Here is a 14,282-nt window from a genome sequence, read left to right on the forward strand (position 1 = left end):
ACACACACACACACACCACAAAAGAACCACAATAGTCTTTGTAACAAATGGTAATGGGACAACTGAATATCCACATGCAAAAGAATGAATCTGACAACCATACACAAATTTCAACTCAAAATGGATCAAAGAGGATATATATATACATTGGATCAAAGAGGATCTTCACTGTTTTAGCTCCTAAAATATTAGGAGCTAAAACAATGAAGATCTTTGAAAGAAAGAGATATAAACTTTCATGATTGGATTTGGTAACATATTCTTAAATATGACACCTAAAACAAAAGCAACACCAAATTAATGAAAATAGGTGAATTGGACTTCATCAAAATGTAAAACATTTGTGAGTCAAACGAAAATGAATGAAAAGACAAATCCACAGAAGAACATATTTGTAAACACACACACACACACACACACACCACAAAAGAACCACAATAGTCTTTGTAACAAATGGTAATGGGACAACTGAATATCCACATGCAAAAGAATGAATCTGACAACCATACACAAATTTTAACTCAAAATGGATCAAAGAGGATATATAAACATTGGATCAAAGAGGATCGTCACTGTTTTAGCTCCTAAAATATTAGGAGCTAAAACAATGAAGATCTTTGAAAGAAAGAGATATAAACTTTCATGATTGGATTTGGTAACAAATTCTTAAATATGACACCTAAAACAAAAGCAACACCAAAAAAATTGATGAAAATAGGTGAACTGGACTTCATCAAAATTTAAAACATTTGTGAGTCAAACGAAAATGAAAAGACAAATCCACAGAATGGGAGAACATATTTGTAAATCATATTTCCAATAAAGATGTGTCTAGTATGCAGAATATGAAAAAGCACTTACAACTGAACAACAAAATGACAAACAACCTAATTTAAAAATGGGCAAAGGACTTGAATAAACGTTTTTCCAAAGAGGATATAAAAATGGCCAATCATCACAGGAAAAGATACTCAGCCTCATTAGTCATTGACATGGTGACTAGTTAATAATACTGTGTTGCACACTTTAAATTTGCTAAGAGAGTAGATCTTAAGTGTTCTTACCAAAAGAAAAAAAAAAGGTTAAGTATGTGAGGTGATGAATATGTTACCCTCGTTGTGGGAATCATTTCACAATGTTTGTGTATATGAAATCATCATGTTGTACTCTTTAAATATGTTACAATTTTATCAATTATATCTCAATAAAGCTGGCTCATGTGGAAGCAGCAGTAGTGATGACAAATAAGGGACTGATATTAAATAAATTTCAGAGAAAAAATTCCAGAGGTTGATGTCTAAATAGATAGCAAATGATGAAGAGGGATAACTAGAAATAATGCCAAGATTGCCAACCCAGAAGACCAGGAAAATTTGCAAGATTTTGGAACTGTTAGGCAACTGAGTTTGAAGTAGTAAAGTACCATCTTTAGTGAAGAATTATAGAAATCAAAGCTCGAAGTGATAACTTGTTCCTAATTCTAACATTTGCTACTATTTATTATTCATTCTTTACCCTATTTCCAAAGAAAAGGTGACTATGGTTGAAAGTTCTAGTAATATAATAATAGAGAAAGGGATCTTAAAAACTAGGATTTCCTTTAAAAAGAAAAGCAGGGCAACTAAAGGTGCTAGAACTAGATGAATGTCTGCATAACAAGAAGAGAGTTCAAAGTACTGTAAAAACTAAACATGGTAGGTGGAATCTACCTACTCAAGCAGGTACAGAGTCATCTGTATGTGTTTAATGAGAAAATATTCAGAAGAATGTCTCACTATCAGGCTAATAATCCACCAAACCAGCTCAGAAGAGCAAGCTAAGCACCAAGAACAAAGGACAGGAAGCCCAATATCAGATCATTCAGTAATCATTCTTTCACTCATCAAATAATTACAGAGAGCTCATTAAGTGCCAGACAATTGTGGACAAAGATGTAGTAACTGCCTCTGTGGAGCTGATAACCTCATGGGGGAGATAGGCAAGTAAAGAGTCAATTGGGAAAGGAGGAAGTTGAGAGCAAACTAGTATAGTAGGTGATTTAACAGAGAGGAGGGGGTCCAATGTAAGGAAGAAAGGCCATATTCTTTCACTCATCAAATAATTACAGAGCTCATTAAGTGCCAAACAATTGTGGACAAAGATGTGGTAACTGCCTCTGTGGAGCTGATAACCTCATGGGGGAGATAGGCAAGTAAAGAGTCAATTGGGAAAGGAGGAAGTTGAGAGCAAACTAGTATAGTAGGTGATTTAACAGAGAGGAGGGGGTCCAATGTAAGGAAGAAAGGCCACTCAGAGGAAGTTACATCTAAATTGAGGCTTGAGAGTAGAATACGCCTGGCAACATGTACAAAAGTCTATAGATGAGAGAAAACCTGATAGGTGAACAGAGGAACCTGACTAGTAAGTTAAAATCTAGAACAGCAAAAATCTTATAAGGTCAAAGTTATATTAAAAAGTTTGTGTTTCTAACTCTCTATCTCTCTCCCTTCCTCTCTGTAAAAAATCAATAAAATATATTTAAAAAAAAAAAGTTTGTGCCTATTCTGAAAAGCAATTTGGTGTCATGAATAGATTTTAATCATAAAACTAAAAAACTTTAAAACGACTACTTTGATTAGAATATGAAGAACAGATTAAAGAAAAACTAGAAAATGGTAGAAAAACTAAACAGAACATGTCATTTTATCCAGATAAAACCAAAAAAAAAAGGATAGCTGTATAACTTTTAAAACATTAACAAATAGGTGGCCACAGTCTCTACTCCCTCTCTCTCAAATGGAATTCTGTCTTTATAATTTCAATTTTGAAAGTAGTTTGACTAACTTACTGTGGAATGGGCTGAGTTATTAGAGAGAATAGATCCATAAACAAGAGACTCAAGCTGAAACTGAAAGAGCTGGTGTTTATTTTGGGGGAGAAGATCGGTTAAAAGTGAGTCTGAGGGCTGACTCTATATTGATGAGAAAGAAACAGCAAAATTCATAAATTAAGAAGACACTTCTTTTTTTTAATACATATTTTATTGATTTTTTACAGAGAGGAAGGGAGAGAGACAGAGAGTTAGAAACATCGATGAGAGAGAAACATCGATCAGCTGCCTCCTGCACACCTCCTACTGGAGATGTGCCCGCAACCAAGGTACATGCCCTTGACTGGAACCGAACCTGGGACCTTTCAGTCCGCAGGCCGACGCTCTATCCACTGAGCCAAACTGGTTACGAGAAAAGAAGACACTTCTTAAAATTTTACTGTTATAATGAAACTTCTTGTTTTTATTTTTCAAGAGACCAGGGTAAAAACAAATAGTCTGTCAATACTTCATCTATGTTGGGCCTTGTTGTTTCTTTAGCTACCAAAGTTAAAATTGAACCATGAGAGAGCTCAGCTTTATGCAGGTTAATAGTATCTGAACTGGAAGTTATCAATGGAATAAAGTGGATAAATTCAAGAAATATTCAATTAGTAGAATTCAGTGACACATGGGAGTTAAAGTAGAAAAAAACAAAGATTAAGAAATTGCTCAAAAATAAAAAGCACAATTATTTGTATGGCAAAGCTATTCAGTGAAATAGTTAACAAGGAAGGAGAGTAGCGGATTTGGCGCAAAGTTAATGAGTTCAATTTAGATTGAGTAACAATAAAACAAAGAGGAATAACAAATAAATCCATAGTGGAGATAAAACAGGATCAGAGAAAAACACCCAATCCAGAGGAAGACAGGAAAAAAAGGAAAAGAAACAATATATGAGACAAATAGAAAACAAATAGCAAGATGCTACCCAACCACACTAACAATTAGATTACATTCAAACGGTCTGAATGTACCTAGTCCTAGTCCATTGTCTGGTTGAATGAAAAACCAAGACCCAATTCTCTGTTGTGTATAAGAAATCTACTTTAATTATAAAGGACTGGGAGCAAGAAAAATAGCATGAAGAAGCAAATTGTGATGTACACAATAAATTGTAACAGCAAAGCAAAGAGATGGTCGTAGACAGCAGAAACAAAGTGCTTTGTTTAGTGCAAGAGTAAGGAATCAAAAGTCTAGAAAATTAACTCATAATATTACAAATAAGTGTGATCAATATACTACACTTAGGTACACAAATCAATGTTCTGAAGGTGCTTAAAATCTAATTATACAAGTAAATTTTAGTTACTAAATTGTCCAATCTTGTTTTGAAGACCATGACTTGGGAACATCAGTGGCTTTGAACCTAAAATACATAAATTTTACAGGTATAGTACTCATTTCCCACCCTTATTTCCACTTCCCCTTTCTAACAAGTTAACAACATGCACCTCCCATGGCTGTGTCTTCCACACCCAAACAAAACACGATGGTAGTCATATAAGGGGTGGGAAATTGCAAGGGCTTTACAGTTTACAAAGCCTTTACCTCTTCTCAAGTGCATTCATATTTAATAAATTTAAGCTAAGAGACTTTCAACATATCTAATTTGTTTCATATAACAGAAAGATCTTATTGAATATCCATATTTTCTTTTGAATGCCTTCATAAATCTAATGCTATATGTTTGCCCCTTGACTCCCAAAATGCCTACATTCTTTAAAATAGCAATGTCAATGTTATTTGAACTTTACCACATAAATACTTCTCCACTTTTAAGGTTTGAAATTATGACCAAAACTGCTCAATGAATAATTTGAGGGTTTCTGCTAATTATTAGGGAAGGTAGGAACAATATAAAGATCTATGTAGGCTTCATGCATTACCTTTGTTTTATTCCTCTTTAGAAAGAGATATTTAGTCTTTGCAAAATAAAGGCATAAAAATTTTTTTTCAAGCTTTTATTTTGAGAAGACTGTGAAAAGTTCACATCCATGGTTATAATTTGTTTCTCTTGGATCTAAACATAAACCCACCCATTGGCTTCAGAAAAGTGCTTGGACAAAAACCCTAGAACAGTGATACTTCCTGGAAATTTCAATTAAAAAAAAGAAATGAAGGAACAGCCAGTAGCAATTAATGTAAATATTCTTTTATTTTTCTCTAAGTACTTTTTACTGATTTTTAGACAGAGAGGAAGGGAGAGGGTGAGAAAAAAGCATGGATGTGAGAGCTTAACATCTATGGGCTGCCTCCCACCCGGGACTGAGCCCAAAGCCTAGGCATGTGCCCTGACCAGGAACCAGCAACCTTTAGGTGCACAGGGTGACACCCAATCAACTGAGCCACACTGGCCAAGGCTATGCAAATATTCTTTTGAAATAACACCAGTTTGTAAAAATCTATTTTTACGCTAAAGATTCATTCATTCAACAAATATTTCTTAAGCATCTATTAAGGTGATTTACAAAAGGATTTCCCCTTCTCACATACTTGATACACGGTAAGATTCCATTAAATATTAAGCAAAATGACTCATTAAGAAAAAATTATTTATCAGGTTTGCAGGGCAATTCCCAGTCCCCACAATGCCTCTCTTTGCTATTAACTGGCTGCCTCTCCATGTGAACAATCAGATTCCGAAGGGTAAAGACTACAGTCTTACATCCATATGCCCCACCCCACCCCTAGCTTAACATAATACCTGGCATACTGTAGGTAGTCAAAAGGCACATTTGATGACAAGTGAATAATTGGATTGTATTCATTAACTAGTATCTATAATAATAAAAGCGTAATATGCAAATCACCTGGACAACCGAACAGCAGAATGACCGTCCAGACGACCACACTATGACACACACTGGCACCAGGCCAGCCAAGGCGGGTGCGATGCGATTGGTCAGGGAGCCCTGCAATCGCCCCATGATCGCCCCACAAAGGGCGGCCCAGGCCACCAGCCAGCAATGCTGTGGCAGGTTTGCAGGGCCAGGCAGTGATCGCCCTGCAGAGGGAGGCCCAGGCCAGCCAAGTGATTGCACCCCACGCCTGTCGCCCGCAGAGGGAGGCGACTGATGGCAGGGGGATTGGGGGGCACCGCCGCACAGATGGCAAGCAGTGGCGGGGGTGGGCCAGCTGCCCATAGTCGGGGGAAGGAAAGCCCTGATAGGCCCTAATCGCCAGCCAGGCCTAGGGACCCTACCCAAGGGGTCCCAGATTGCGAGTCGGATTGTGAGAGGGTGCAGGCTGGGCTAAGGGACACCTCCCCGCCCCCTCCCCACCCTGTGCATGAATTTTGTGCACCAGGCCTCTAGTATAACTATAAACTATATCCTAGTAACACATACATACAGACACATACACACAAATATAGGATAGGCTTAGTCCCAAGCCATTCCTCTATCCGTGCAAGCTCACTTTGTTGTCCTTTCTCTATTGTATTTATATTGCTAGAGTAACCCATTTTTGAATTCTTGGTATCAGTTTGTCTTACTGTGAATTCAGCAGCAACTCAGTCTTCTTACTCACATTGAATCTCCAGCCTGGCACACAGTAAGGCTGGGTACAAATTTATCTAATAAAGAGCAACAGATACCAAAGATAGCTTTCCTTTAATCAGTATTCCCAAACTTCATAGTATTACTCTGTAGTAAACATAATGTACTTAATTGGTAACAATAAGATTCACTATTACAATTAAGTTTAATAAATATTTTATCCTAATCACCTTTATAATAAATACCCCAAAAAAAGAAAAATTCATAGCATCAGATTTTACTGCACAGAGAAATACAAGAGCATTACTGGAGTTGGAAATGTTATCTAGAAGTTATAAATAAAATTTTTAAAAAGGCTTTCTGATACAGGCTCCTTTAACTAACACTAAAAATCACCAGAATGGCTATCCAGGTAAATTAGGTAAATCTCCAGAAAACCTGTCATGTAATATTTCTAAAACACAAATATTTGTAATTATTCTCTTCCTTAAAAAAAAATTAAAACAATAATCATTTTTAAAAGGCTTCTAGTGGCTCTGCAGGGCAGACAGGATGAAGACCAAACACCTCAGTGGAACATCCTGTGCTGAGCACTGGCTGGCTCTAATCCAGATTCGCAGCCTGTCCTCTGCTTTCCACCCTCTCTCACACATCCTGAACTCCAGCCATATCAGTCCCTCAACACAAAATGAATCTTCATGCTTCCGTGGCCTTATTAACGCTGACTCTCCCCTGTCAGGGATGGTCTATATCCACTTCCCATGTCTACATTTGGGAGGGGGGAATCCAACCCAAGACTTCCAGGTATAAGGTTAAAAATAAGACAATTTATTACCAAACCTAACAATAGCTCTGTTACTGATTTTTAAGCTAAAGGATATCCAGAATCCAACTTGGGATGGAGGGAAGCCCCATTAAGTTATTTGTGAATTTATAGTACACAAACATTCACAAAAGAGAAGTCTAGCAGATGGCAACTCAACCCAGCAGGGAGTCTCTACCACTCCAGCAACACCCACTGGCAGAGAAACAGGATGCCAAGAATGAGAATATCAAACAAATGGGCTAAGAGTAAGGCAGCCCCTTCTCTGAGATGACCCTGAGATAAACATGGTGGGTAAAGGCAATCCTCCCACTGGACAGACCAGGCCAGCACGATCCGATCAGATACCACACTTCAAGAACAAGCTACATCCAGAGCAGTCACTGCTTTCACTTACTGCATCATCTACCCCTGAATCACACAACTGATGACCTATAGTATGTGATTACAGCCATGCAATGGACAGTACAGGGCAGAGTACTGTCCTGGGGGGACCTCAGCAATGGGGCTGACCACTGACATACAGGCTGATGGAAATGGAACCAGAGGAATGAACATCACCTGTAGACCATGTTCTGAGACAAGACATTGCCTCCAGATACAGTAGGCCAACAGGACTTTGCATGGTCTGCCCTTGGTGAGGAAAGGACTATATCTGCAGTTTTACCTACAAAAACTGAACTATGACAGACCAGGAAGGATCTATCCATGACTACATGCACTGAAAGAATACATACGCATTGACATATTTTACTGAAATGTATAGAAATGTGTGTGTACATACATTTATATCAGACAAAAGGGGGGAAATGTAGCATTCACATAAACCAACTTAGCTGCCACAACTAATTTCCCCTTTGTTCCCACCATCTATCTGATCTTTTCCTCCTACCATAGTCAACCCATCTAATGATTTTCACTAATTCTATTCAAGCAGTTTGGGTTCCACCATAATTTAGAACTAGCTCATATCCTTCTTCTCAACCCCTTATCTCCTCCCATTATTCCCTATAAATTCCATGTTAATCATACTGGAAGATCTAAATTCAATAAATGCTGAGTGAACAAACAGAACAGCATAGTTACAGCAAAATAAGGAAATTTGTTTTTGCTGTATTATCATCTATATATCAAAAGTAAACATTCTTCCCGTTGGACCCCTGTGTAATGAGGACAAGACCTAAGGTATGTATCCCTTCTAAAGAAGGAGTAGCCCAATTATCCACCAATCCTCTTGGGAGAGTTTCTTCCCACTTAGACCCCTAATTATACAGGAATCGATAATAAAAGTGTAATATGCTAATTATACTGGACATCTTTCCAGATGAAGCAGGGGCTGTGAGGGAAGCCCGGGTCCCGGGTGCCAGAGGGAAGCCAGTGCCGGCAGCCAGGGGAAGGAAGGCCTACTCTTGCACGGATTTTGTGCACAGGGCCTCTAGTATACATATAAAGAAAGAGTTTATTTCTGCCATGGAGTTTATTGTAACAGGATCTATCCTGTATCAATTGTATATTTATCTTTAAAAGAAACAGATGGAATGGCATGACACAGGGCTCGGTATCATTATATAAAACAAGTCCAGCCAATGGGTGGACATACACAAGCACAGTAATCCCTGTGTACTTCTGCCTCAGATGATAGGAGTCGAGCCACAGAAAAATCAGCTCTTGTTAGAAATCAGGGAGCCAGCTGTCCAGGGTGAACCAGAGCTTCCGTGATAAGATCTTTCTTTGCTTGTTTCAAAGGCTTCTTAACAGTTCTAATATAGACTTGTTATGCTTCTATGACCCTGCAAAACATCCAAAATGATTAGCCTATCCCTTTCTGACACATGTATCAATAAATGTGCCCACTTTCAACTAATTGAGAACTTTTAAGTGAGTCCATCTAATGAATGAATGCTCTGTGGATTAACATTTCCAAAATTAAGCACTACTATCTTAAGTATTTATGGAGACATATTTGCCACATCGTGCCAAGGAAAAATAAGCAGGTTTAAAAGGATAATGCTGTTGTTTTAACCCATGTGTACAAAATTGACAGATAAAAGACTGGAGATGCTTAGCCAAAATGGTAACAAGTGGTTGTTCCTGAATGTGGGCAACAGGAAATTTTGCTTTATTTGTATTATTCTATATTACCACTTTTCTCCACTGAACATATTATTGTAATTAATAAAAAAATTTAAATAAATTAAAGTCCATTAAAGCAAAAAATGTGATGTTTTTCTCCCTTTATTTCTATATTCCTGCTTAATAGTTTTAAAGGCCATACAAAAAGAATGACTAAGCCCCAGCAAAGTTATAATAAACTGGTGCCACGCCATGTGTTATAGATTTACCTAAAACACAGAGGAACATTCATATTCCTCTCTTCGAGCTTGGCACTATATGCAAGAAATTACTGGACTCAAGAATCACATGCTCTCAGACAGTTACATCAGAGGCCTTTTTTTTAAAGTTAGATTTTAACTGAATTTAAAAGAATGAGAGGAATTTCCTGAATTTTTATCAGGGCAATTTCCCAACAGATTTTTGTCCCCACTTCTCCTCTTAATACGAGGATTAAAGCGACTCAGCAAATTAGAGTGTATACTTGCCACTTAAAATGCTATTAAGAACATGTAAATTAGGAGATCTTTAAAAAGCAATACACATCAACAAAAGGCTTAGAGTTCTTGCTCAGAAGAAGTTGTTTTAACAGCTTCCTATGAGGTTAGTCAAAAAGCATCAAACATCTGAGGGCACAGCTAAGCGAGGAGGGATCTGCTTTCAGACCACACAGGCTACAGAAAGACAGAGGACACAAATCTACGTTCTATCAGGAAAGAGCCTCTTTTTGTTTTGTTATCATATGACAAGTATCACTGTCAAGTTTTCATTACAACTTCATTAAAATACCAAGCCATATACACACGCACAATTTAACACAGCACAAGGAGGACAGGGACATATTTTTCAAAACTGCAAAATGGCATCTGCAGAATGTCTCAAAGGAATGACAAAGGCACTTTTTAGCCCTAACAAAGAGAACAATGTTTCCACTAAGACACTACAGGGCTACTGCATTTCAATGGGGGGAGAAGGGGGGAAGCAGTAAAAATTAACACAAAACAGAGCTCAACATGTAGAATGACAGTCTGTAGGGGAAAATTAAAGAAACTATTGAGGACACAAGTCTCACTCATTATAGTACACAAATTCAAAGAGTGCTTAGTGTTTTTATAATTGGGTAATTTCAAATATTAAATTTGAAAAGAAAAATTGTAACTAAAAAATTCAAAAATTACTTCTCAATTGAATCAACTAAGTTTCTTAGATTCATAAACACCATGCTTCTATAATGCATGTTATTTAAAACACTGCTTATAAACAACCTATGCCAGCATTATGCTGAGCAATCAATATATATTTCTTTTTTCATGACTATTCTAAATGAGAAATGTACTAGCAATGTCTCCATTCAACAGATAAGGAAACCAAGGCTTACAAGTATAAAATGACTCTGACTCTGTATCCGGCAGAACTAAGTTTCAATTCCAGCTCTTTCATTTACTAGCTATGAGACCTAGACTTTCTTCCCAAGACACTTTACTTTGAATTTCAAGAGTATCAACATCAAATAACGTTCACACCAATTAGACAAACTAGTGCCAAAAATAGGGCAAAAATTTCCTAAAATAGTATATTAAAATGGAAATAGAAGTTTAATAAATTGGGAGTGTAGAGGAAAATGGAACATATCCACTCTCAATCAACCAAATAACATTTTCAAAACACTGTTAAAACAAAGCTTAAAAAATGCCTTCAGAGAAAGAGAGAGAGAGAGAGAGAGAGAGAGAGAGAGGAATGTGAAGGGCCAGGTTTAATTACAAAATAAATAACTGAACATATTGGATGAAGAACAGATCATAATCAGAACCTTAAGCTGAATGTTCCTCACTTTTTATCTGAAGTCTATCTATTAGTTATCTTCAGTGACTAGTACCCTAAAAAACAATCTGATGACTTTTGTATTGTGAGAAAAAAACTTCAGTTAAAATTACAAACAGGAGATTCGTAAGTAAAACCAGTAAATAAGCTACCAATAGGTAAATTTTTCTCTTAACCATTTATTTCACATAAATTGTTAGTCCTACTCTGAATATCCACTCAACTAATCTTCCTAAATTCTAGTTCTGATCACATCATTCACCTGTTTGGGAAAGCTCAGCAAGTACAAAAAGAAAACCCAATTTTTGCACCTGAAATGCAGTTCCAGACCTAGAATTTCTAGCCTTTCTGCTCAGTATTGGCTATGATGAAGTCTATGCTGGGGGACGGGGGGACACCACTCAAGTCTCCAGGCTCACTCCTGTAGTCTCTTCTCAGAAGTCAGCCAGCCAAGTAACATGCCCATCGCCACCACCACCACCAACAACAACATAGGACAAATCCTGCTATACACTATGACCTTGCCAAACACATACTGGCCACTCCTAGCTGGGTGCCACCCCTGCCTCCTCCAGATGCCCACAGCGTTCCCTGTGTCTCTTTCAGAGCTGAGCCCTTTTCTAGAGTTTCCCCAGATTCCCATCTTACGGACTCCACTGAACAAGTCCATCTTACCCATCGCTTATCCTCAGCTGCAAAAAGTTATCCCCTGTACACAAAGCTATGCTTAGTATATTTGGTAGAAAGAAATGAAGTTATAAGAAAACACCTTTAACAAACTCAGTGCACCTATTTTTTCTAACAACTCCAGGCACCATAATCTCATTTTTCTATATCCATGATAATCACCTTAATGATTTAATAAAGTGAGCCTAATATTAAATTAAATAGCTATCTAATGAAACAAATATTATCTTGGCACATTTATAATCAGAAATCTCATGCCATCTTTTAAGATTCAAATTAGGAAAATGTGAGAAGAATGGAATTTACTATCTTCACTCTACATGATTGGTTCTCATGGGTTAAGACTCCTAAAAGATCATTATCTTCAAAAAGATATTAAATTCTAAGAAAAGTGAGAAGAAAACAGAAATGGCTCTAAAATAATGCCTACAATAATATATTTTATAGTCCTCCTGAATCATATAATTTTAGATCTGGGAGGGATCTAAAAAAATAATTCTTTATAGCCCATCCTTTCTTTATATTACTGAAAAGGAGACTCTTGATAAATTTTAAACTGAGCTAAGTGACTGAGGAATTATTTTTTAGAATATCTGCCAGGTATTTCTCGTTTGCATTAACATTTTAAATCAACCAGCTGATGAGCTCATGTTTCTAGATGAATTTATGAATTTGCCCCTCAGCATTTTGTCAAATGGAGCCAATTTTTCCAAACACACTTTCCTCTTGGGATCTTCTTTTCCCAAATGCAACCTCACTCTGCTGAGGTTCTGATTCCCAAAGGTGTAAAACAGTATGAAAACGTAGAATGGTGGCTGCTTGTTTATTGGTGTGTTTTTTTAACTATAGGCATTACTATGATCTCTTCCTCATGCACAGCCTCTATCACATGAAGGTACAGAAATTGCAGCAGTTGCAGGGGCAAGGAAAAATGAAGGAGCACCCAGAAAACAGTAGCTGTGGCTAACAGAATTGAGGCAGAAGACATGAAATCCCCTATTCTCTTTTTCAAATATAATTCTGTAACAATTACACAGAACTTTTAGAATCATCTACATAAATACAATATAAGCTTATCTTCCAGGAAACCTGGCCAACACAAGTACCAAAAACCCAAATCTGGACCATATAAGCTGTATGACTGGTTCCTCACTAGCCCTCACCTTCTCTTTACTTTTGCTGCATAACAGCACCCTTTGAGATAGAATTCAGTGATATTCATTTCATTCTAGGAGAACTGAAAATAACATAAAAACCACTACCTTCATGAAGTCAAAACTGAGCATCCAAAGAAAAACACCAACTCACCGTCACTGGTAAGGAATTCGCTGAGTAATCACAGATGTCCTCAGAACTCACACCTGCAGTCTAGGTTTGTGATCACTGCTACCACCTTGCTCGTCGATGGCACTGAAAACCAAGGACGCCTGGATTAGGATAAACGCCTTAAGTAGCAGTGCTGACACAATTCAGTTCCTAACACTTATGTCGGAAGTGGCCCAGCCGTGGATCAGGAAATAATGCGACTGATACTAGAACACAACAGTAAGCATACGTATCTTTAGAAAGTACAGTTCCTTTTCCAATCATAAAATTAATCCCCAAATTAATTTACTCTTTTCACCAAACCAAACAGACAGGTGGAAAATGATTCTAAACTGCCTAGAGAATATGCAGATCCCTTATTAATTAAATATAATGAATTTTAAAAAGACTTAATAGAAATTAGATCACACTTTAGCAACACATGAAATTTTCTGCACAAAATAGGTCATGCCTATGCAACTCTTTTTTAAGGGAAAAGAGCATGTGCATGCCCACACACACAGACCACACAAGTGTACTTGGTCCATGAAGGGGTTTTATGTGGCTGCTTCCCTGTGAAGCTCCCGGATCGGTCTCCTTTTGCATCACATCTATGTCCTGATACTTTCCCACAACGAATAAGTTGGAAAATGGAGAGAGTTCCAAGGCCTTTTCGAAGGCAAGCCACTTAGAGAAAGATGGGAGTGGGAATGGGGGTGGGGGTGGGGAATCAAGCAACTGATCAAAAAGGAAATTCTTTATATTATGCCAAACAAACTTACTGGTACAACACTTTAAATTAAGTACAGCATTACAAGAAATAGAACATTGCTGGAAAAAAGAATTTTCTTAATTCTGTTTCTTCCCACTTCAGTCACTCAAGCTATTTCTGTCCTATTTCTCCAACACTTAAGCTGTCAACTCTAGTGGAGTTCCTCCACCCACTCAGTGATTTGAAAAACTTCTGGAAAAGAACCAAAAGAATAATCAACTTTGCCAAATGACATTCAGATTTGGTCCCCACCCTAGTATTTGGCTACTTATCCTTATTTCTTGATGGCTTTTTCGTTCTTTCTCCCTTTCTTTCTTCCCCAACATACAAATACATACTAGCAATTATTTCCTTTCTTTCCCACTCCTTACTCTTCAGATTTTCAATACCAAATTTCTTCATTTCCCTCATTCT

General features: G+C 37.3%; 1 protein-coding gene across 3 annotated transcripts in view; it reads right to left on the reverse strand.

Annotated features, from left to right (window-relative positions):
• EPB41L2 (erythrocyte membrane protein band 4.1-like 2) overlaps positions 1-13,204 on the reverse strand; it is a 146,818-nt gene extending 133,614 nt beyond the window's left edge. The window contains exon 1 of one of the 3 annotated variants that reach the window (XM_014533804.1): positions 13,100-13,204. The gene's annotated coding sequence lies outside the window, so the exon portion shown is untranslated. Of the gene's footprint in view, positions 1-11,779; positions 11,798-13,053 lie in introns of those variants that run through there. The other 2 variants (XM_014533803.1, XM_014533805.1) reach the window with 2 other exon arrangements.
• Between the last annotated feature and the right edge of the window lie 1,078 nt (positions 13,205-14,282).

This window comes from Myotis brandtii, unplaced genomic scaffold (genome assembly GCF_000412655.1).
Source record: "Myotis brandtii unplaced genomic scaffold, ASM41265v1 scaffold123, whole genome shotgun sequence".
Classification (NCBI taxonomy): Eukaryota; Metazoa; Chordata; class Mammalia; order Chiroptera; family Vespertilionidae; genus Myotis; species Myotis brandtii.